Source organism: Polyodon spathula, chromosome 6, assembly GCF_017654505.1.
Source record: "Polyodon spathula isolate WHYD16114869_AA chromosome 6, ASM1765450v1, whole genome shotgun sequence".
Classification (NCBI taxonomy): domain Eukaryota; kingdom Metazoa; phylum Chordata; class Actinopteri; order Acipenseriformes; family Polyodontidae; genus Polyodon; species Polyodon spathula.
In genome coordinates, this window is record NC_054539.1 from 21,343,792 (window position 1) to 21,366,969 (window position 23,178).

Genomic DNA, 23,178 nt, shown 5'->3' on the forward strand with positions numbered 1-23,178 from the left:
CTGGATCCATCTTAAAAACAAGCTGGCTGTGCCAACTTAATTAAGTTTTCCTGGTGTGTATAAAAAATAGATAAAAGTAGATAATGTGTTGAATAAAAACATGTGCTGCATGAAAATGTCTATGGGTTTCTGTCAGGGTTTGAGTGGTGCAGGAAGAAGTGAGTTAGAATTCCAAACCATCCTGTTTTAGACAGTCCTGGTGTTGGGGAAGGGAAAAGTAACCAAATATCACAGTTCTCAGTATAAATGCCAGCTCCCAGTGCTGAATATGTTGAGGTGATGTGGCAGTACAGGTGCTCTTTGTGCTAGTGTTGAATATGTTGAGGTGATGTGGCAGTACAGATGATCCGAGAGGTGGTGCTGGCTCTGCTGCTTCAGTTCCTGAATCACAAAACAATAACAATAACAAACATGCAGCACTCTGGCATTGTTACTGTAAGGACCTGTACTCACGTAGCTGCATCCACTTTGTACTGCCAAACTCCTCCCAATGATCAGTATGCCTCACACTCTCTCCATATGCCGCACCCAACACAGCCCATCACGATAGAGTTGTTAAGCAGTCTTACAAATATACCCTTTCACCAAGACAGCCAACTTCCGTTTCCGTCCTACCATCGAGTTGGCCCAGTCCCTGTGAAGACGTACCACCAATCTTACTTGGCGCCCTTTCTGGTCAGGAGGTAGATTTACAGCTCAGATTCATTTTCATTCATTCACAGTTTCCCGCAGTTCAGTAGTGATGGGTATGTGTCACAACAGAAATTATCATGTGAATCATAATCATTTCTTTGGAATAAGAATTTATGGGAAAGAAAGAACATCAGCATTGCAACAGAACTCTAGTAATGACAGTTGAGAATTGTTCCCTTTAAGCCAGCATCTACTTCCTATTTGTGTGCACCTTGAAAATAATAATTTTTATAGCATGCACAATAGAAAGCACTGGGATTAGTTTCCAAGTGTTGGTGAGCTATAATCTATTTACTAAACACCTAATTGATTTGTTGGTTTACCTGTCTGTTAAATTGGTAATCCAGTTAACAGCATAAAAGCAAACTGAAACAGACAGTGCTAAAAAAAAAACAACACGTGACTGTATCATTCTTGAGGTGACGATTTAAGTATTAATGTCTTACCTGCTAGATAACTGACCAAACAGAAATTAAGCACAGGTCAATTACTGCATCGACAGGTGATCACCATTGCAGAGGATATTAAACCAAACAATTTTATTTAAAACACGTTTTAAACATTTATTTAAAGTTCTATCTTAGACTGGATCGTTTAGGCTTGTGGATTATAGAACTAGAGGAAAGATCAAGTCTGGTCACTATGAATGTTAAAATTTGTTATCAATGAAATGAACACAGCAGCCCTGTCTGTAGTGCTGCAGTGACCCCCGGGCTTTATTCACTCACACAGTTCAAGAACACGGATCAGTTTCCCATGTTGGGATATCAGTGGTTGGGAGAGAACAGGAAGCTCAACAGAGTAGACAAAAACAGGTTTATATAGCTTATGGAGCTCAGTTTTCAAAACATCTTCTATTGGAATGACCTTGCTTTTGAATAGTTGAGCACTTGAATTGAAAATAAAGTCCAGGTGATATTTGTTTTCTTTTCTGTAAGAAATTAATTCATACATTGGTTGCTGATATATGTCTTGTAGTTTAGCTGTCCGCAGCTGGGAATAGTATAAACACCTGCAATTGAACAGAGATGCCCACATCAAACAACCCGGCACAGAATTAAACCAAAATCAGTAGATACATCTCTTGAAATGTTGAGTCATGTCCAAAGATGTCACAATAGTATGAAGCAATGCACATCGGTTGCTGTGCCATGGTAACCTATTATCAGCACTGTGAGTCAGGAACACCGGAAAAGAATGTGTTTGTTCTGCATCCATTGTGTTGCTAATGCTCCTGTTATTTATGGTTAAACACTAGCGCCAAAATGTATGTGTTTTCTTGTTTATATATTGATAGAACACTACAACATTTTGATGTATTGTATTTTCTGCAAGTAAAGAAAAAATGGGGGTGTCAGAGTGAGCCACAGTGATACATCAGATTGCTGCCATACATTTGTCTCTCTTTCAAATGAGCATAAGAAAAATAAATGGTTTGGGCTTTGAAACACTCTTTTCTACTTGAGCAGATTTGAACCAACAGTCCTGTCCCAGGAGTGGGCTGGGTCTTTTAAAGAGCAGCGGGAAAGACACAAATCATTCCCGGGGGCGATTTAATGGAACCAACCTGAAACACAATAAATAGTGGGTCTAGGCGTGAATTCTGAATCGATTCATTCAGGCGCATTTGCTTTAATTAGTTTAGTAGGAAGGCAAGGTAACGTTGAAGCAATTAGGAAATAGGTCATTCTGATACAAATCACCCAACAAGTTAAGTCTAGGGTTTCCTAATGTTGGTCCTGGGGACCCACTGTCTCTGCTGGTTTCCATTCAAACTGAGCTCTCAATTACTTAACTAGACTTTTAATTGAGCTGATCATTTGCTTAATTAGACCTATTTAATTGTTTACAGCTCTTAAACAGTTGCAGAGTTCAAGTTACTTAAATGTTATAGCTAACTTAAAATCTGCAACTGTTTAACAGCTGAAAACAAGTAACGAGGCCTAATTAAGCAAATGATCAGTTCAATTAAGGGTTTAATAAAGTAACTGAGAACTCGATTGGAATGAAAATCAGCAGACACAGTGGGTCCCCAGGACTAGGATTGTGATACCCTGGGATACACCCTACCATCTCTGGTTTACACTAAACTTGGTTTGTGGGGTTGTTTCAGGCAAACAAGCTCAAATGTACATTTTTAGACTGATCAAATAAAGGGGTCAAAAGTTATAGAGAGGTCAAAATGTGGTTGATGGGTATCCACCCCCCTAACATCAACCAACCTTTTACTCAAAGACAGTTTTTGACCTTTGACCTTGGAGTAAAACCAAAAAAATAATAATGACCAAGAAAAGGTTGAGGTCTTGGCCTGTAATATTTTTGGTTTGTTTTGAAAATGAAAAATCAAATTCTAACCTGCACTGAAAGAACCCATTCCCACCGTAGGAGGCCTGTTGCTAGGGAGGTGACTTCACTGCCCTGTGCCTTTTATTATTGCTGGCTGCTACAACTGAACAACTCGTCTACTAAAATAAAAACCACTTCAACAAGTATATGTTTAATTTGCTTTGTATTATTGTGCAATGCATTTGTATATGGTATAACAATACAATATTAATGCTTTGTTTTTTATTATAAATATTTTAGTTTGTGATGTGTATCATGCAGTATAAAATAAAATTAACAGTAATCCTATGGGGAATTGCATATATATATAGCAGCTAAGGGTTAATTATTCTTTAGTAATGTGCGGCCCGCTATACACATTAGGTTAAATTAGTTTTCTGGATATGCAGCCCAGGATAAAAGCCTGGCTGAGCACCTTTGACAGGAGTAAATGAATAACACATCATTAGTGGGAAAGGAAAGTCAGCACCTTTTTATTCCAGGTGAAAAATTGCTTTTTTGCAACAAAGGTCATACCGGTCAATGACCCCGTCTCTCTCTCCACAGTTTCTCAGTCTTTTTGAGATCTTGATTCTGAAACTTGTAGCCTCTTGAGGAAGAGAGACCAGGGCACATAACACTACAAAGAATGTTGCCATAGAGTAGCCAGCATTTTTCACCCTGGAATTGGATATAAAAGTCTCCAAATTCCTCAGAGAGATTTTCAAGCATACCCATCCAATACATATCTGCATTGAGGACAGAAACAAAACTTCCTCTCTCCATCTCCAGGAGATACTTACAGTTTCTGATTCACTTATGGAGAGGGAAGAGACTTGAAGCTGAGCCTGGGAAATGGGGATGAATCTATACAGGCATTTAGTACCCTTTATGGGCCCTTTATGCTGTCGAAGGCAGTCTGGAAGAATGAATACGTGGCCATCTGGCCATCAGTGGGACGCTGAAAGCTAGTTTTTTCAGTCTTTCGCTTGACTGTTCCCGCAATACCATCACAAGGGCCTTTGCCATGTGAAATTAAAAAAAAAAAACATCCATTATGCATCCAGTTTATGGTGGCAGAGATTTATGAAATTTAATAGTTTTTTGTACTGAGCAGCACAGGCATCACTGAGGTAATGAATTTTCCTCAGGTGGGGAACATTTTCCTTCACTTGCGGGAGGGGTTTGGATTGAAAGAATTCTTGGCACCTATTATACTCTACATCAATGGAAAGTTCTCAAATTCTGAATTACTATGATATCAGTTCTAGTAACATCTCCATGTCACATAAAAATATTTTTTCCCCTGGAATAAAAGGTGCTGACTCTTCTTTCCAACTGATAATGTGCTATTCATTTTCATTTACTTATGTAATCTGATTCAAATGAAATGTTTGGCACCTGAAGATTAATCAGGTTTCTTAGAAAGGGGGGAGGGGGGGGGGGGGGGGGGTGATGTTTTCAAAGCAAAACAAAAATACTACAAAGCCGAGACCTTTTCTTCGTAATTTTTTGAAATTTTTATGTTGGGTGTTTTACCCCAAGGTAATGGTCAAAAACTTTGTTTATGTGCAACGTCCTTTTTTTTTTTTTTTTTCAAATGTAACCTTTGGATTTGCTGTGCGATTTCCAGTAAAAATGACACCTCCCACAAGTCTATAGCACAAACAGTAAAAGGCTGGTTAATGTTAAGGGAGGCGGGGCGAGGGGGAAGGTTGGGGGGGGGGATACCCATCAACCACATTTTGACCTCTCCATAACTTTTGACCTCATTGATCTGACTAGTCTAAAAGTGTAAATGTGTGCTTGTCTGCCTGATCCCCAAGTTTGGTATAAATTGGAGACAGTACGATTTGAACTCATGGTAAAATAGACCACTGCAGTGTGTGTGAGGTTTAGGATGATTCACTTTGGCAATTTATTGTGTGTGTGTTTTGTAAGAGAAATATATGTTTAATGTAAAATGAGTTGATTTAAAATGTATAAATGATCTGGGGTCAGATATTGGTTAAAACAAAGTGCAACTGAGCCAATAAGCGATCTAGCTGGCATAATTGGCTTAACAGTTTAAAAAGTAAACAATCTTGGATCAGAAGCACTAGAATGAATTTGTGAAGTGATCCAACCAAGGTCGTTTACAGACCTATCCAGTGAGAACTAGGCACAATTGTTTATAGGATGAATCACACATTTATTTCCTGTTGGATTTTTTTTTTTTTTTTTTATCAAGACACACATCTGTCTTCTAGCACAATCGTTGGCTTGTCGTCGTAGCGTTTTTTGTACAGTGGAATTTCAAGTTTTGTTTTTGCTTGACAAGTTCTGACTGCTCCGAGGGAGTTCCCACACATGTTAAGAGAGCTCAGGATGAGGTTGGAGCTCTCTCTCTTGCGCGCTCACTGTACACACGCTGTTTGCCTGGTTTAGCTAGTCCAGCCTCTCTGGGACGCGCTGGGGGATCCGATGACGTCATCGGCCAAGCTGTTTTTTTTCTATTCTGGGAAGTGACAGGAATAACCCTGTATGTCTACTGATCACAGACCATCTGAGCTCTGGCTTCTCCAAAACTTCGCAAAGGGAGAAGTTCACTGACAGGTTTACTCCCGCATGTGACCGGGAGCAGAGTGTTTTCCACAGAAAAAAAAGAAGTAATTTTTGTTTTAGGTTAAAGTTGTCATTTAAGTTTTAAAATCTCTCTGGGCTACCTTGACTTGCCAAGTTGAGATACTAAATCAACGACTGCAAGTGCAAGTTGAGCTTTCACGAAAAGGTTGACATTTCTGTTTGGATGTAGTTGACCGCGTATGGATGCAAGCAACACGGTAAGTGATGTGTTTTAAAATGTTGGGAGTGATACGACATTAGAATTTGACGGCGACAGGTGATTGAAAACATATAAAATGATCTTTATCCTCGTAAGGATACGTGGGGAATACCCAGTTCCTTGCATGCAAATGAGGGAGTTTGCGTAACATCCTGAGGAATTTGCATAGTTGGTAGGAGGGGGGGGGGGGGGCTTGAACTGGGAAGACGTATTTCGCACAAAAGGTTAATTAAAAAAAAAAAAAAATAGGCAGGAGCAACGCACGTTCCTTTGGTGACGCGTATTCATGCAGGCTCTTGGTTTAATGTGTGTATGCTGTCACTGTCTCAGTGCGTGTTTCTGTGTGTGTGTGTGTGTGTGTGTGTGTGTGTGTGTGTGTGTAGAGGTGGGTGGAACGTTGGCCCGTTCCGGGAATGTTCCATGACGTATACGACTACAGGAAGGGGGTTAACAAGGGGCTCTGCTTGTGATCAAAGCAGATGTTTTTTGTTTGCAAAACAGAACCTTGCAGGGGATCAAATTCACGTTCACGACTGGAATTTAACGACTGAAGTCAGCGTTCAAGCCTGTGGCGGGGTCCCCGGAAAAATAAATACATAAAAAGTGCATTAATTATACAATATAAACTGCATTTCCTTTTTATCAAATGTCTGCTGTATATTAAATTACCAATATCGCAATAAGTGACTGGCACTTTTTTGAACATGTAGGAAATATATGGAGAATAGTTACATGATTAATGTATATTAGTAAATGCCTGAATTTATCTTCATTGGAAACATATATGTTCCATTGCATTGGGGATGGTTTGACGATCAAGTACAAAATGTAGATAAATACCGACACATACTGTACAGTGAAACTCAAAAGCAAAGCGATTGTGCCTTTATATGTGTGATGACAGTCTAATAGGCACTATAAAATGTAACTAGTGATCCATAGGTAGACCTTCAATTGGAGAAATTCTGTAATGCATAAAAAGTAGTCACCTACCCCAGTGTGTTATAAAACTACCAGCAAACAACAACATTAGCGCTCAACCACTGTGAAACTGCTTAGCTCTGCAGTTAATATGGAAATAAAAGTACAGCATGTATTATACTATTGATAATAGTGGCTCTCTAAGCTGTAAGGGCACTACGGCAATATAAAGGGAAGCAGGAGGTAAAACAAGAATGCAAATATTTCTAAACCAATTGTGAAATTAGTTGAATGAAATGGTTTAGGAGTAGCTAGTTTACCAACAATATACATTGATAGAAGGCATCCTCCTGCAGCCAAACAAATTCACTTTGGCGGACACATTTTTTAAAAGGCTGACTGTCCTAGAAGATCAACACTAATGTGTGACATTTATTTCTTACTAGTTTTGTAACATAACCCAAATGTTACACATGTACCCTGGTGAAACTTAGCTTAGATAAATTAGGGGACTTTGTGTAATACAGTAGTACCGTAAAAATCATTTTATAGGTCGCACTGGTGTAAAAGTTGCTCCCCCCTTTTTTGAGACTTCAGTTTTAGGAAAACACCTTTTTTTGTGTTTTAAATAATTTTTTTAGCATTGATTTTTTTTCCTATATGCTCAACACCGATAAATAAAGAAAGATACACAGGTTTATTTTCTAAATAACCCTTGTTTGCAACATTTTATTCCATTAATAATTTTACAGTGTTGTTTTTTTTGTTTTTAGTTACTGCTAGAAACTATTGTTTTTCAAAATGTCTGAATAATTGGTTGCAGTAAATTTAAATGCAATGTCAAAATACATCAAAATATAGATATACTACTACAATACTGTAAATTCCAGTAGTAGCAGTGTGGACTACTAACAAATGGTGCTGGATGGATTTAAAAAATAATAATGAACAGAGCGTAAAATCAAGTGATACATCTCACATCACAGCTGTATTAACCTGTTTTATTTTAGCTTATCAAGTACCCAAACAAGTTCAAGAACATATCATCTTTGCTTTACTGAACATTTCTTTCCAAAACCATACTTACACAAATTTGTTCTATTAATTCAAATTTAAAGCACAAATATTGAACAGTGCTGCTTGCATCAATTAATAAAGCGAGAAAAAATAAAAAGCTAAACAACACACCATCTAATAACCAGCAAACAAAACATTTTAGTGTTGAATATGGTGCAGTACAGTTGCATTACATTTCTAGTTGTACAAATACATTCATTTTGTTTTGTTAATCAATAACCATACACATAATTTACAAGTGTACCACTGCGTTGCACTGAAAGCTAGCAGGCAAGCCTGCAGGTGCCCGGCCAGACCACAGGGGTCGCTGGTGCGCGGTGAGCTGAGGACACCCTGGCCGACCTAGCCCTCTCCTAGCAACATGACCTGAATGCCGTAGATCCTGAAAAAATAAATCAGGTTGTTGACAGTTAAGTTTGTGTGAGCTATAACCGTAGCTGCAGTAATCCCATTGTGGCACTTGTACAGTAGTAATATTACACACACCTGCACATATGTCGCACCATTGTATTAGTCACTCCCCCTTTTTAAGGGCCCCACAAAAATGTGTAGAAAATCATCTTATGCAACGGTGTTTACGGTAAGACATTTAGAATAGAAATAGAAGATGATTTTATAAATGGACAGTTAAACACAAATTGCATATCAAGATTAGCTGTTCACTTTTATTGTAAAATTACAGTTGATCATATTACTTGTAAATGTTGTTGAATGTGGGCCAACACATAGGCCTATCAGGTGTGTTTGGGAGCTCTACAGCAGTGTGATTGGAGGTGGTTGCCGCTCCTTAGAATATCACTATGCCTGCCAAGTCTATCATGGGTCAATAGTGAGTTTACAGCAAATCCCCCCACTTCTTTATGTTAAAGAAGCTTTTTGCTCCACAACTACAGTTAAGTAAACAGTCCTCCACAACAGCAAAAATTATACCTTGAAAAAGATTTATGTTAAGGAAAATATCTGTAGTTTACCAGGAAAAGAAGTAAACACTAATACATAGATTCTTCCATATGGCATTAGCCACATTTCATTTAATGCCACCTGTGTGCTACAGTAGCTAAAGAGGAGCCTTGAGACCTGATCCAATGTCCAAGCTTGGCTGTTGCAATGTTTTCAGTTAACATGACACTTTAGTTATCTCAGTGTCCGACTGCATTTAATAACCCTGCAGAGAATTTTTTTTTTTTTTTTACTGTTCAGATTAAAGATTACTTTGGTCGTTAAGTGCCAGTTGTAAATGTGGTTCCCTTCTGTGTTGCGTTTCTAAAGAAACAGTGTCCTGTCAAGGTTATCGTCAAGTTTTACATACAAAGTTCGCTAAACAATCCTATTTGTTTTTTTTTTTTTTTTTTTTTTTTTTTTTTTTGCCACAAACCAAACGTTTATCTGGAAAGAAATAAGCCAATTTGCAAGCCGGCTATTGTTTCAAGAGACAAATAAAAATAGCTGTAAAGGGGAACTGAAACTCAAGTACTGTATGTTTTTGTTGGCTCCATTTTTTAAATACATTTCTCCAAGCGGTTTAGTGCTCTTTGCTTCTTTTTGTGGTAATGTTTAGTTTGGAAATTGGATAACCGTTTTAGCGAGTACATTTGCTTAGTTATTATATTCCTGTAATGAATACACAGCAGCACATTAATCACTGCCCTTTAGATATGGCTGCAACAAAAAGTGCCACGGAAAAGTTTACTTATGACGCTGTCAAGAATGTTTATATATATATATTATATATATATATATATATATATATATAATATATATATAACACATTTACCAGTATTTACAAACAACATCAGTCTGTTTTGGCAGTATTTTACAAAAAAACAAAAACATTTTTATTTATAAATATGTGCTGCTTAACTCATTTTAATAATATAATATGTACAGGAGGAAGCTTGATACTATCTTTGTTTGGATTATGATCTGGATCCAAATCCTCATGTGCTCTTATCAGTGGCTACTGTAATAATAGTGGAGACACAGCATACTGTAAGCTACCTTCATAAAAGATATGCATGAACTGACTGGTCAAAAAAAAAAAAACACTAAGAGCTTTGACTATTCAAACACTCTGCGTGTGATTGATTCATTTGTAGACATACTGTAGTGTTCAAAATACGTCATAAATGATTCCTCTTGTGGGTCATGACTATTCCCATACTGCAGTGGCACCCTTCGTATATACATATAGGTATGCCACACAGCTATAACTTGAACTGCTTGTCCAGTTGTGCTATTTCTCGGTATGGACATTTCATTGAGTTCAGGCCCCTGATTGTTTGGGCCAATTAAGCCTAGAATGAATTAAACTTTGTATGGAGTTATTCTAAATACTGTCAATGGAGGTTACACAGAGCGACTTTTTTACTGTGCTGACATGTGTTTGGGTGATCTGTTGAAGGCTGTCCTTTGGGAATGACATTGAATTGTCTGATGTACACATGCGCATGGACATTTGTTGTAAAATGTTATCTCACTTGAATTTAGTTCATGATGACCTCATTTTAAATTTTAATGACACCTGTAATTAGTGTTATTTGTAAATATCCTGATGCGTGTAAATCACATGCTCACATGTTACTACATTATTCTCCTGCTTTCAAATCCAACACTGTGATGGATGGAATGGATTGTGGGAGAGTTACGAATCTGTTATTTAGAATGAACTTGCCTTCCAAAAGGCTCGGTAAGATAGCAACATGTGTTTCAGCAGTCACCATTGGTGCATGCTGGCTGCTGAGACCATATACAAAAAAACCCTAGTACCCCAGTACTGTTAATAAAATATTAATGCGTAGTGAGGGCTATTTTTGTGCTGGGCCACACTAAAGGCTATTCCTGCTTTTATTTTTATTTATTTTTTGGGAGAACTCCTAAAAGCTCCCTTTTATTCTCTGTATTGGAAATGACTGAACTTTGGCCCTGAATCTGCTGACACCCTGAGGGAGTGTGAATACAGTGACGTCCTCGCTTTCTTCAGCTGCACAACAGGAAACACTCATGGCCTCTCCTCCTTCCTGCTCTGAGAAAGTAGTAGTCTTTTTCTCTCTCTCTGTCTGTCTCTGTTTCTGCAGCAACAGAACCAGCTGAGACCTACTTTTTATCTCTGCAAGCAACCACTGCCAGCGCCGCTGTGCCATTTTCCACTCAATCAGCCAGCCAATCAGCACGCAGGTGTTTAATGCTGAAGAAATATTACCATTTTTTTTTTTTTTTCCCTGTATGAGCCGGTGAAGTGACAGAGAGAAGCGAACACTGTTACAGTACATTGGAATAGCTCACTTTACAGAGCATGTCAGTGCACACGACAGAGATGAGAGAACCTGGATGCTTGGGCGATAATTTATCCCGGGGAGACTCCATCACTCGCATAGTGCAGAGGATACACAGTCAGGTGGGAAGGGGGAATGTGAGAGGCTGAGTGCAGTTTGAATCGGCCACTTGAATACTGCTGAATAATGATGGAAATAAGTGGCCTGCAGAGGTTTCTGTTTCAATGAGTGCTGCTTTATCACGCGGGAAGACACACTTCTTTGCTATTTTCAGTTCTAGGCTTTCTCTGTTTTACACTGGTGCTATAATAATAATTGACTATTATACATATCTGAAGTGTGAGTAAAATTAGTTCATAATGCATTCTGGTGTCCATAGTTTGCACAGGGAAATGTTTTTTAAATTCAAAAATGAAAAGCTGACCCTTATAGTAGATCAGGCACAGACTGGAAATACTGTTTACTGTGCTGCATGGAATTGATAGCTAGACACTGTGCTGTATCGCCCCGGTAATGACATCCCTAGGGGAGACCAGGTGTACGACCACTGAAGTTGTTAGGTGCTGTTGTGTGATTGCTGTTGTGTGTTTGTGTGGTTACATGTATGTTTGTGTAGGTGGGTTCTGACCTTTTGCTCCTCCTTTCTCAAACACAGGGTCTGTGAAATGATGGTGGATTGTGATTAGTTTAGGACTGCCAAGCGGGATCGTGCAGTGCACAGAGGTGGGTCCCAGGAAATGTTGTTCTGTTTTGTTTTAAAGTCAGCCTAAGTTTGTGTTTTCACCATTTAGTTAATGTTAATATACAGTACATGCAAGGAGAAAAGAACCATGAAAAAAGAACAATATTATCCATAGCAGAAAATGCCATTAAAATATAAGTTATGATTGGGATCCACAGCAAAAAGAAAATGTTAAGAACGACAATAACTATATCTATGTGTAGCATGTTTTAGTGTGCTTACTATTATTTGAAACACCTGTGAGGTATTAATGGTTATTATATAATGTTATATATAATAATATTAGACTGTACTTATCTACAGTGCTTTAAATATTATGCATTTGTCTTTGTGTATTTTTTGTTATGTGTTGTTATATTTGTTAGTGGGGCTATAGGCTCCTCAGTAATGCTTTCATATACTGTAAATGAGTAAATAGAAGTGTTTTCTATTAAAAAATAAAATAAAATAAAAATCAGGTGCACCAAACACATACAGTTTTAGAAATGGAACAGAACTTTACTGCTTGATTTTTTTTTTTTTCAATCTATCAAGTGGGGCTGTAAGCAGGGATGGAAATAAGACTTCCACTGCATAGCAGTTTGATTAATTCCTGGTTTTACTAGGCATTTTAGTGTGATGCACCTAAGCCTGTTACCTATTCACTGGGGCTAATTTTCTTATTTCCATCCGTGCTATACGGAATAAAATGAATCACAATGTGAAATGTATTACTGTTGTGAAATGCTTTCTCCTTTTGCATTCTGACGGTCTGCCAACTAAGCGAGTTGGGATCACATTCTAGTTAGAACACAAAAGTGTTCTGCAGCCAGTTGTATCATGGATTTGGAAGCAGTGTGTGGGTGGGCAATGGGTTTAGCTATGGGTAAAGGTCACAGGTTGCAGAAGGTGGATGAACAAGCTTTTTGATAGGCACTGCAGCACAGATTTTTCATTGTGATTTGTACAGAAATAACTGCTGAAATCAACTTGTTATATAAAAAAGATCAAATTACCTTTCCGATCTATAAAATTAGAAAATAAATGTCATGTGAATAAAGTAGGTATTTAATACAATGGAGCTTAAAGAACTAAATATAAGGGAATATAATAATAATATTATTGCAGCATCACTATTAATGTACACTAGTCATGAAAAATGACATTAACTCCTAAACATATTTAAAAAGAAAATATATTAGAATTGCCACTGTGTCATTTAGTACCTATAATACCTCGCTGTTTGTTTTCAAATGCACTTGAGAAAGATATGACAACCACACTAAAATGTGGAGAATCTTGTTCTTAATAGAAGAAATAGATAGTATGTATCAACTGATGGACACTGGTGTTTACTCTGATATTTCAGCTGACCTTTAAATACAGAGGTCAGGGATTTAACCCCTGAGCTGGGTGGCCAATAAAGTAAATATGAAATCAATTTGTCTATAGCTCATGTCTGACAAGCAATTGGTTTTACCTACAGTGAAAGTTCATTGAAAGTCAACAAGCAATATTTCTGAGCCCAACACTTCTCAGTGCAGGAATTGATCTGTTCCTTTGACAATACAATAGACAAAACTCTAGACAAGAATATACATATATTATACATGACTGGCAGTAATTAAACAAATGGCATTTTAGAGTTAAAGCAATTGCACGTGTCTTTTGAAACCTGCTCTTACACAAAAATATCAACTGTTTTTTGTATTGACCTACAGATAATTGTGCACTGTAATACAGTTGTGGCTTTTAGAGTATCGTAAGCATGCACACCAATGTGCATGTGACTAATTCTGTTAGAGATATGAGTCTATAATTTGCTTTTTTTTGTAGAGCCCTGCATACTGCCTACAGTAAGTGTATGGCAATACAAACTGTTACTATGGGAACTGTGAGCACTATGATGTCCTTCACTGAGTCTGCTAGAGATTATAGTCTTATTAACAAAGACACAAACCTGAGTTTGCTAGGCACATTTTCAGGTTATGCTGTAGATAAAATTAACAAACAGTTTGTAGTGCTTTGTATTGACATTTCATTATGATATAATGCAAATAATATTATTTCTCATTGCACTGGTAATTGGAAAATAGCGGTCATGCACATTCGTAATGAAGTGCACTGGAATACCAGCTATTCCTTTAGAGTTCACTTATTTTAGTCTTGTTGGTTTTCCTGGGAGAAAGAACTGGCTAGTGTGTAGTAGACATTGGGACACACAACAGTGGATAGTGCTGCATTGTAAACCCCACAATGTTGATTGACAGAAATATACATTTAGCTACAAGTCTGAATCATTGACTAGAGATTTTCAATAAGTAATGCAAAGGGTTTCTGTTTTCTGAAATGCTTGCTTGAGGTTAAAAGGTGGGGTGTTAGGACATGCAGCGTGTGGTAAATCAATTCTGTACACATCTTTGTGGGAACTGAATCCATCATTTATCATTTTCTTTTCTGTGGTACTTTGTTTTTCAACTATAAACTTATTTTTTTGTTGACCTTACTCTAATTAACAGAATATGTAAGAGAATATCAATATTACATTTTCCGGTTGAAAATCATATTCTGCTGGCTTCTTAAAAGTATGCTTAATCGTTGTGTTTGAAAAGTGGTATTATGTTTTCACTAAAAATGAATGCCAGGCTTTAGCTTTTCCAGTCCTGCATCTCTCAACAGGAGTTGCTATTATTTAATAAAATATGGAATTAGTTATCATATAGTAGACAGGTACAACATTGTCCAGAATAACAAATACAAAAAATAAATACACACACATATGCAGGTAACAGAAAATGTACAATACTCTAATTGTGACAATGGTTCTGTAGGTGCAAACTACTATCCCTTAGACGAGCTTAAATTCAAATTTTCATTATAATGTTTTTTATCTTGATTTAGGCTTTTGCCAAAGCATATTCCTATTTGAACACAAAGGGGCATTACATAGATTCGGAAAACAGCATGTCCAAATTTAGTGGCAGAACTGAACACTGCATTCCAGTGGTGTATCAGAAATAACAAACAAAAGTCTGGCCACCTGAGAGCAAGGTTTTCCATATCAAGGCTTTTATTATATCAACCTACACCCTTTTCACATTACCTACAGACTGCAACCATAAGGCTTCTTCTTTACTTGTGCTTGTTTAGTTTAAAAGCAATGAAACGTTCTTCCTTTTGCCCTTAATAAGTCATAAAACTGAATGGACAGACATGGTTGTTGAGGGGGTCTTGAAATTACCGGAGCTATGTTTAGACAATATGATGTTTAGTTTTAGAGCCAGCTGTATAAGCGGACAATGGAGTCAACCGTGATCTACCCACTGCTAAACTAGTACTTAGAGGAATATTCATTGAGAGATACTGGCTGGTGTCATTCCCTAGGCAAGTGCATAATGCTTCTCTGGTTATTAAAAAACAAACAGAGAACAGAAGTCAAAACATTGGCTTTTTACAAGCGCCTTTTTCACTGCATATGTTCGGTTCAGGGAACTTGCTGCATGTCTTTTTAAAAGTACAGCAAAAGCTCCTAGAACAGGTGGTAAACTTAAAACCAGTTAGTACCAAATGCCCAAAGCAGCTGGCACATATTTGAAGTGTGCTTATGCACACCCACATAGCTCAATTGCAAACACTGTATTATGGAAGATGGTGGCAGAACGTTGGGATACATGCACTGTATGCATAGGAGAGTTGCACCCAAATATGATCTGGAGCGTTAGCATGCTGGATGGGGACCTAGGGAGTTCACTTTGCAGTGTAATGCCAAGAATTAATGAAAGTGGAGAAAGAGAAACTGAAGCTTGGCTGTGGGGAATGGCAGAGCAAAGAACAAAGAATGAGACAGAGCTCTATTCACAAGTTGTGTACAAGTAAAAGGAGTGACAAAATAATTTATAAGCCAATATGCGTTGTATAGAGAATTCCATGATCCTATAAAGGTGCAGTACAAAACCTACCAGCTTAAACTTGTATTACTATTATGTTTGTAATGTATACTTGAAACTAAATAATTAAAATACAGTCATTTACACTGTAAAGCAGGTAAACAAGTAGCCAGTTGCGTAATTATCGTGTGATTCATTTTTAAGAAATTAGCTCCAGGATGAGCATAGCATGATACAAGTGTCCAGGAACATGTAATGTTTGGTAGTATTTTCATAGTTTCTCGTTAGGGTTTCCTCTATAACAGATTAATTAGCTGGCTTTGTTTGGTTATTTGCTACCTTTCTGGGTTTGGTGAGTTCTGTTAATATTGTTTTTTGCTCTTTATTGTGTACTCAGAATTTCTTTAAATCAATTTCTTGTTTAAAAGCAGTTACATAATTACTTTCATGCCTTTCTGTGAGTCTGAACCTTATATTTCATCGATACATGTATTTTGTGTGTGAGTGTGTGTGTGATGTAGAGGGAGGTGTAGTCACTCCCTAAGTGAATGCTTTGTTAGTCTGGTCTTTTGTAGGTGTATACTGTAATATGGGACATAATTATCAAACGTGGGTGGGCGTTAACCTGTGGTGAATGGATAGGAATCCGTTGTTTGTTTTGTGAGAATTGTCATATAATCTTTCTTTGGGTAGTTGATGGATATATTTTCTTAACAATTTAAATATCAGGCATAAGCATTATTTCAGAAAAACATACCATTAGGCAAGCATCTGAACAGGTTCACTATATAGATTTGCCCCAGTTTTTGTGTCTGATTTCAAAATGACAAATTAAAATGTCATCTCTGTCATCTCTGCAACCCATTTACCGATGAGAAAGACCTTCATTGCTTCTGTGAAGACTTTTCAACTGCTAAACCTTGGCCCTGGATATTACCAAACTTCATAACCCTGGAGTTAAGATTGCATCTTGGGAAATCTCATCCTGGCTTTGTTGGGTGCCCAAACACTGAAGCTCAATAATGGGAAGTGAAAGGCGAGCGTTATTCGAACTACATTCCCATGTTTTCAAGCAGCAGTGCTTTTACTAGATCTGTCACTGAAGACCCCATGTACAAATGAATGGTTGAACCCCTTCCTTAACACCACAGACAAGAGTGTCCATTGCAAATATAGAGCAGCTCAGATATATGAAAATACAACACAAATTTGAGATTATGTATTTTTATTGTCATTTAAGTGTTGGCTTTGTGCTGCCACTATCAGTTTTCATATTCACCTATCTGTGCAATCAACTGAGATATATAATATATATATATATATATATATATATATAGATATATATATATATATATATATATATTGCACTTCATAAGATGCTGTGTCTTCATTAACAGAACAATCGCATTGTGATATTTTTATTCTCTTAATCAAGATATGAAAAAAAAAAAATATTTGCTCTCATCATTCGATCTTGTACATGTGCCAGATGGAGCTGCTTCAGGACAGAATGTGATTAACCTTTTAACATTTGTAACTATTTAAAACGCAATAGCTAATAATATGCAGTGGGAGCTGGTGTGACAGCAAAAAGAAATGACACTGACATTGTGCAAAATAGACGTTGTGAATGTCACACAGTTTTAATGAAACACAGATTCCTTACATCACATTATAATGTTTGCGCCCCCTTAGTATCCAGATCCCACCCAGTTCCATGCTATTTTCTTCATTTGAATGCATTTCAATATAAGTATAATGGATTAATGATGACAAATGCATATTTGATAGGGGGTGCAGAACGCCAGGTGAGCACCATTCTTTATATATGCATTATGGGGGTTTTGCACCTTCAGATCACTTTGCGCTTATCCTTACATCTACCCCTTTATATCAAGCTTGAAAAATCAAACGCCAGAAAATCGCATCCCCAGTATTTTGAGACACTCCCAAGATTCTCCTGGATTTAGCATCCTGTGTAGGATGTAGACACTGTAAGTTGACATTGCTTTTTAACAATTAACGGTCCATTTATTTAGCGCCTGTCAAGCGTGTCAGGTCCAATTTATTTTCACACTGCTGTTTATTTTACACGTGCTGTTTAAAAGTATTTTTTTCACAGTAAAAGTGGTTTAAAAGGCACTGCATATCAACAGGACTGTCAGTACTGCATCTCCAGCCAAGCCCCACCCCTTGTTCACTGTAATTATCACATACCTCTTCATGGTAGAGATACTGATAAATCATCTCCTGATCACTTGTTTTATCACCAAACTCCTCAGTAATGCCATCCAAGTCATTATTTTATTACTATAACGTCTCAAAAAGCTTGGCTTTGAGAGCTGTATATGGAAACAGCTATCTTGTCTGTGGTGAAGGAACTATGCATATTGCTCATCCCTGCCTCCTTTTGTTCCAGCTTTTTCCAGAGAAAAAATGACTACAGACCTGTGCTTGACGTCTTTTTGATGATATCGGACAGGGTGCGACGGCATACCCGATGCAAAGCAGTTTTTTATCAGGTGACAAGATACTTTCGCAAAAACATGCCCTTACACACCTGAAGCAACACAGATGTGATGCGACAGGTTTGAAAACTGACAGAGCTATAATACAAAAAATTTGTATTGAGAAAACTGTGATCAAGACTCTTACATAGTCCACATCGTGATGCGGAAATTATGAGGGTCTTCTCTGGTGGTATTTCTACATATACAGTGCCTATAGAAAGTCTACACCCCCCCTTGAACTTTTTTCACATTTTGTTGTGTCAGTGCCTCAGACTTTCATGCATTTAAATGAGGATTTTTTTTCCACCTATCTACACACCATACTCCACACTGTTGTTTTTATTGAGAAAATATATATATATATATATATATATATATATATATATATATATATATATATATATATATATATATACACACACAAAACTGAAAGGTCATAGTTGGATAAGTCTCCACCCCCCTGAGTTAATACTTGGTGGAAGCACCTTTGGCAGCAATTACAGCTTTGAGTGTTGGGATAGGTCTCTACCAACTTTGCACACCTAGATTTGGCAATATTTGACCATTCTTTTTTACAAAACTGTTCAGGCTCTGTCAAGTTCCTTGGGGATCGTTGATGGACAGCAATCTTCAAGTCATGCCACAAAAGGTGAACTTCCGTCCCAGTTTCAGCTTTCTTGCAGAGGGCAGCAGGATTTCCTCAAGGACTTCTCTGTACTATGGCCACCTTCCATTTCTTAATAATTGTCTTGACTGTACTCCAAGGGATATTCAAGGCCTTTGATATTTTTTTATACCCATCCCCTGATCTGTGCCTTTTAACAGCTTTGTCCTGGAGTTCTTTTGAAATCACCTTGGTGCTCATGGTTGAGTCTTTGCTTTGAAATGCACTACCCAGCAGAGGGAACCTACAGGAACTGCTGAATTTATCCTGATATCATGTGAATCACTACAATTTAACACAGGTGGAGGCCACTTAACTTGGTGTGTGATTTTGAAGGCGATTGGTTACACCTGAGCTAAATTGCTATTTGGGGGTGGACACTTATCCAACCAAGCTATTTCAGTTTTTATTTTTAATTAATTTTCTGCAAATTTCTAGATATTTTTTTCACTTTGAAGTTGTGGGGTAGGATGTGTAGATAAATGAAAAAAAAAATAAAATAAATAAATTATGCATTTTTATTCCAGGCTATAAGGCAACAAAAGGTGAACATTTTGAAAGGGGGTGTAGACTTTCTATAGGCACTGTATGGCAATCAATAAATCCATACCAGGCTTATCTAGTTCCTTCTAAATGGATTCCCATATATTATCTTTCATCTCTATCTTTATAATAGTGATGATCTTTGTCTCTTTTTTCAGCGGTAGGTATTGTTTTTTCCTCCGTCATTTTGGATACTGCTTCACTCTGGTAGACACAGTGCATTGAAGCTATTCTCTGGTTGGTCAATTCTATTGTTGTCGCGTGACTCAATCCTATTCATTTCGCGTTGCCTGTTGTGTCATCTGTGGGGTTGCCCCCGGTGTGAAAGATACAGTATAGGTTCTATTCATTTTGTTGCATCGCTTCTGGTGTGTAGTGGCCTTAAGGATAGAAAGCTACTTAATAATGGTCTCATGAGTTACAAATCAATAGGAACATGGCTAAACTGCCAAAACTCTAAAACAACAGTGTGCAGGGCAATATATTAATGATTGACAAAGACTGATGATATATAGCGAGTAACTTATTCTGTCACATTAAGCATACAAAATTACAAAGCTTTACAAATCATTAAATTGATGCAATTCAGTAAAACTTTAACACCTACAGTTAAAGTGTACTGTATTACAGTAATTAAAAGTGCCATATAAAAAACTTTGAAAATCATCAAAGAATACAGTGCAGTACAACTTTGACAGAACTTTAGGAATCATTAAACTTCAAAAAATCAGTAAAATGTTTCTATACTTTGATACTTGTGTAACTACAACAATTTTAAGCACACAGTGCTCTATCTAAGGTTTTGGTGGTCTGAATAATTCTGTAACTTTTATTTGCTTCAGTCTGCCTGTCCTTTTTTTGCAGCTAAATCTCGTAACCGTTTTAGCAGCAGAAGCTGTGTGTGTAATACACCACACGCAATTCATCACGTGATTACAGGTATGTTCGGTTTATTAGACAGTACGGTTGATCAAAGATCGGATAATTGATTCTCTACTGTATTTGTCAGGCTGTACACAGTTTTCCACTTGAGCTTTCAGCGTCAGCTTCAAAATACAGTCTGAACTCAAGTGATCCTAAATTTAGCAGTTCCCTTGATGCTGTTTTCTCACTATGTATCACTGAACTAGCTGTTGTATGTATCCCCTGTAACAATTCTGTGTCTGTTCATGGATATTCCTTCTAGCCCTGTTAAATATTAACCAAGTTTTATAGCAGTATAGCATATATATTTTATATTGCTGGATCAGGTCGTTTTTAATTTTGGTCCGAAATATTAAGGGCTTTTCAACTCAGTAGATCACATGGTTGGAGGATGTTACAAACCTTGTGTTGAGTGTGAGTCATTGTTTGCTTTGGAAAGCTGGGCAGTATTGTGCATACATTTAAGAGAAAATATAATAATACTGCACAGTAATCATTCCTGGGAAGTATGATTCAGAGTTAAATCTATACATGTGTACATTATGTATGAGTACAATTTGTACCTGGACTCAAGTTTGTGCACTGGAAGGCGTCAGTGAAAGATTGAAAGGCATATAATGGTAAATTGTGGTGCTAATTTATATTTTACTATACTATTTGAACTTCCTTTTATTCATTTTTGTATTACATTATAAATATTTTCCTATGTCTGTCTGCAACAAGTATAACAACCTCCCCACAGTACTTATGTACTGTGATTGGAATCCAGACACTTATTACAATATGTTCATCCCCTTCATTTAATTCTGTGGAATGATGTTTAGACTGTATGTTCTTTTAGATGAATGACTTAAAACCAATAGCAGTGATGTTTAGACTAAGTGGTACTTGGAGATGAACTTGAAGCATATCTGTATTTCCTAATGGACACTGTTAAAGCAGAGTTTCTTGCCATCTGTAAAAGAGACTTTGGCAATTTATATCACCGTGATTTTTCATCAATGCAAGACACTGACCTAGATCTTAGTGCCTGGAGGCCATAGGTTTTCTACATATATAGGTTTAACAGTTGTCTTTTTAAAGCAGCAGAATCCACATTTCAAATGTCAATAGGGATGTAAATTATCTAGTTGGCTATCTACAGGGTGTGCCTTTAGTAAGGCAATGTTATGTAAAGTAGCTACACCACACACTTGGCACTAAGCAATATAGAACACAGAGCACAGAACACCAGTCTTGATCTGTCTGCTAATGGCTGATGACCGATGGGGAAGACAACAGTTGCAGAGGATGACTAATGAAAGCAATCTGTATAAGCTGTAAAAATACCATGAAAAAAAGTACATTATATTGTAGTGGAGGCGTATCTGGTCCGTAACGGAATAAGTGAAGACAGCACAGATTGCAGTTCAAAGCAGTTAAAACTGCTATTTTTACTGAAACTGGAATGGCAGGCAAAAGGAAGCTCTTTTTAGCAACAGGATAAGTAGCTCAGTTAGGCAGTGCCAACCACACAACACAACAACACAAACACAACCCCCGAGCTGCGCACAGGTAGCTCATAAATAGAAATCCCCCGAGCCCTATTGGCTGACACACACAAGGGTACATTTACATACACTCTGACCAATCACTCAGACCTTCCGTCCTGCGCAAGCTGACTGGCGGAACTGAACACAAATCTCAGTGCAGCCAAAACAGACCTCTCCATACAGCTGCACTGTGCACGTGACTCCCTAGGCCACTTTCACGGGGCACCAGGATGGTCACCAATCCCAGACCTCTGTGCCAGTCCAAGACGGATGTCCCTCCTGGGTCCGGGCTTCCCTCCACACAGCGAGGCAGAGTCTAGCCATAGCAGCCCCAACAGTATCCTCAGAACGTGGCTGTTGTTTGGAGAGAGCTGGGTGCGGCAGTCACGGCACAGGGTACTCTGTCTCAGGTGGCAGCCCTGGACTCTCTCCTTGGGGTTTGGGCAGTGTGGTACTCTCTCTCGGGCTCTGGCAATGCGCCACTCTTTCTCAGGGGTTCCAGCGACGCGGGGCAATCTCTAGGGGGTTCCGGCGATGCAAGGTTCTTTCTCAGGAGCTCTGGCAGGGCTGGGCTCCGGCGACACGGGGCTCTCTCTCTTGGTGGCTCTGGCGATGCTGGGCTCTCCCTCAGGGGCTCTGGCAGCGCAGGACAGCCTCTGTCAGCCGATGTGGGGCACTGTCTCTGGTGGCTCTGGACACTCCCTGGTGGCGGTTGTGGAGTGGAGCTCTCTAGCGGAGACTGTGGGCTCTCTGGTAGCGGCTGCAGGCTCTCGCTCAGTCGCTGCAGGCTGTCAGTCAGCGGCTGCGGTGGCAGTACTGATGCTAGCGATAGGTACTCAGGCAACAGTCTGGGCACTCTGGTGGCAATGCTTGGCACTCAGGTGCTGTGCACACCAGCCGTGGCCACCCTGGCAATGGTGTGGGGCACTCCAGTAGTGACCATGCTTGCAGTGGTGGCGGTACCGGCCGTATCAATGCTGGCAGTGGCGATGGGCACTCAGGCCGTGGCTGTGGTGTTAGCTGCTCCTGTGATGCCAACTGCTCCTGTTCTCTGCTCACGCTCTTTGCAAGAAATCCTGAAAAGAGCTTGTGCTTGTGCTGGTGGCAGCAGCTCTCCCCATCTTGCGACTATTTCCACCCAGGGCTCGAGGAACTTCAGCCGGCATTCCTCCAGCATGCTGGGGCAGTACACCGCATAGTGCTCATACTCTTCGCAGACACAGCACACAGTGTCAAAAATGCCCCCCCCCCCCAGTTTTCCCAGCCTCCTCGTGTGTAGCATGCA

At 38.5% G+C, this 23,178-nt stretch overlaps 1 protein-coding gene across 3 annotated transcripts in view; it reads left to right on the forward strand.

Annotated features, from left to right (window-relative positions):
* The first annotated feature begins 5,442 nt into the window (after positions 1 to 5,442).
* LOC121317013 (transcription factor HIVEP2-like) overlaps positions 5,443 to 23,178 on the forward strand; it is a 67,359-nt gene continuing 49,623 nt past the window's right edge. The window contains exons 1-2 of one of the 3 annotated variants that reach the window (XM_041252514.1): positions 5,443 to 5,840; positions 11,768 to 11,835. The gene's annotated coding sequence lies outside the window, so the exon portion shown is untranslated. Of the gene's footprint in view, positions 5,841 to 10,914; positions 11,235 to 11,767; positions 11,836 to 23,178 lie in introns of those variants that run through there. The other 2 variants (XM_041252512.1, XM_041252513.1) reach the window with 2 other exon arrangements.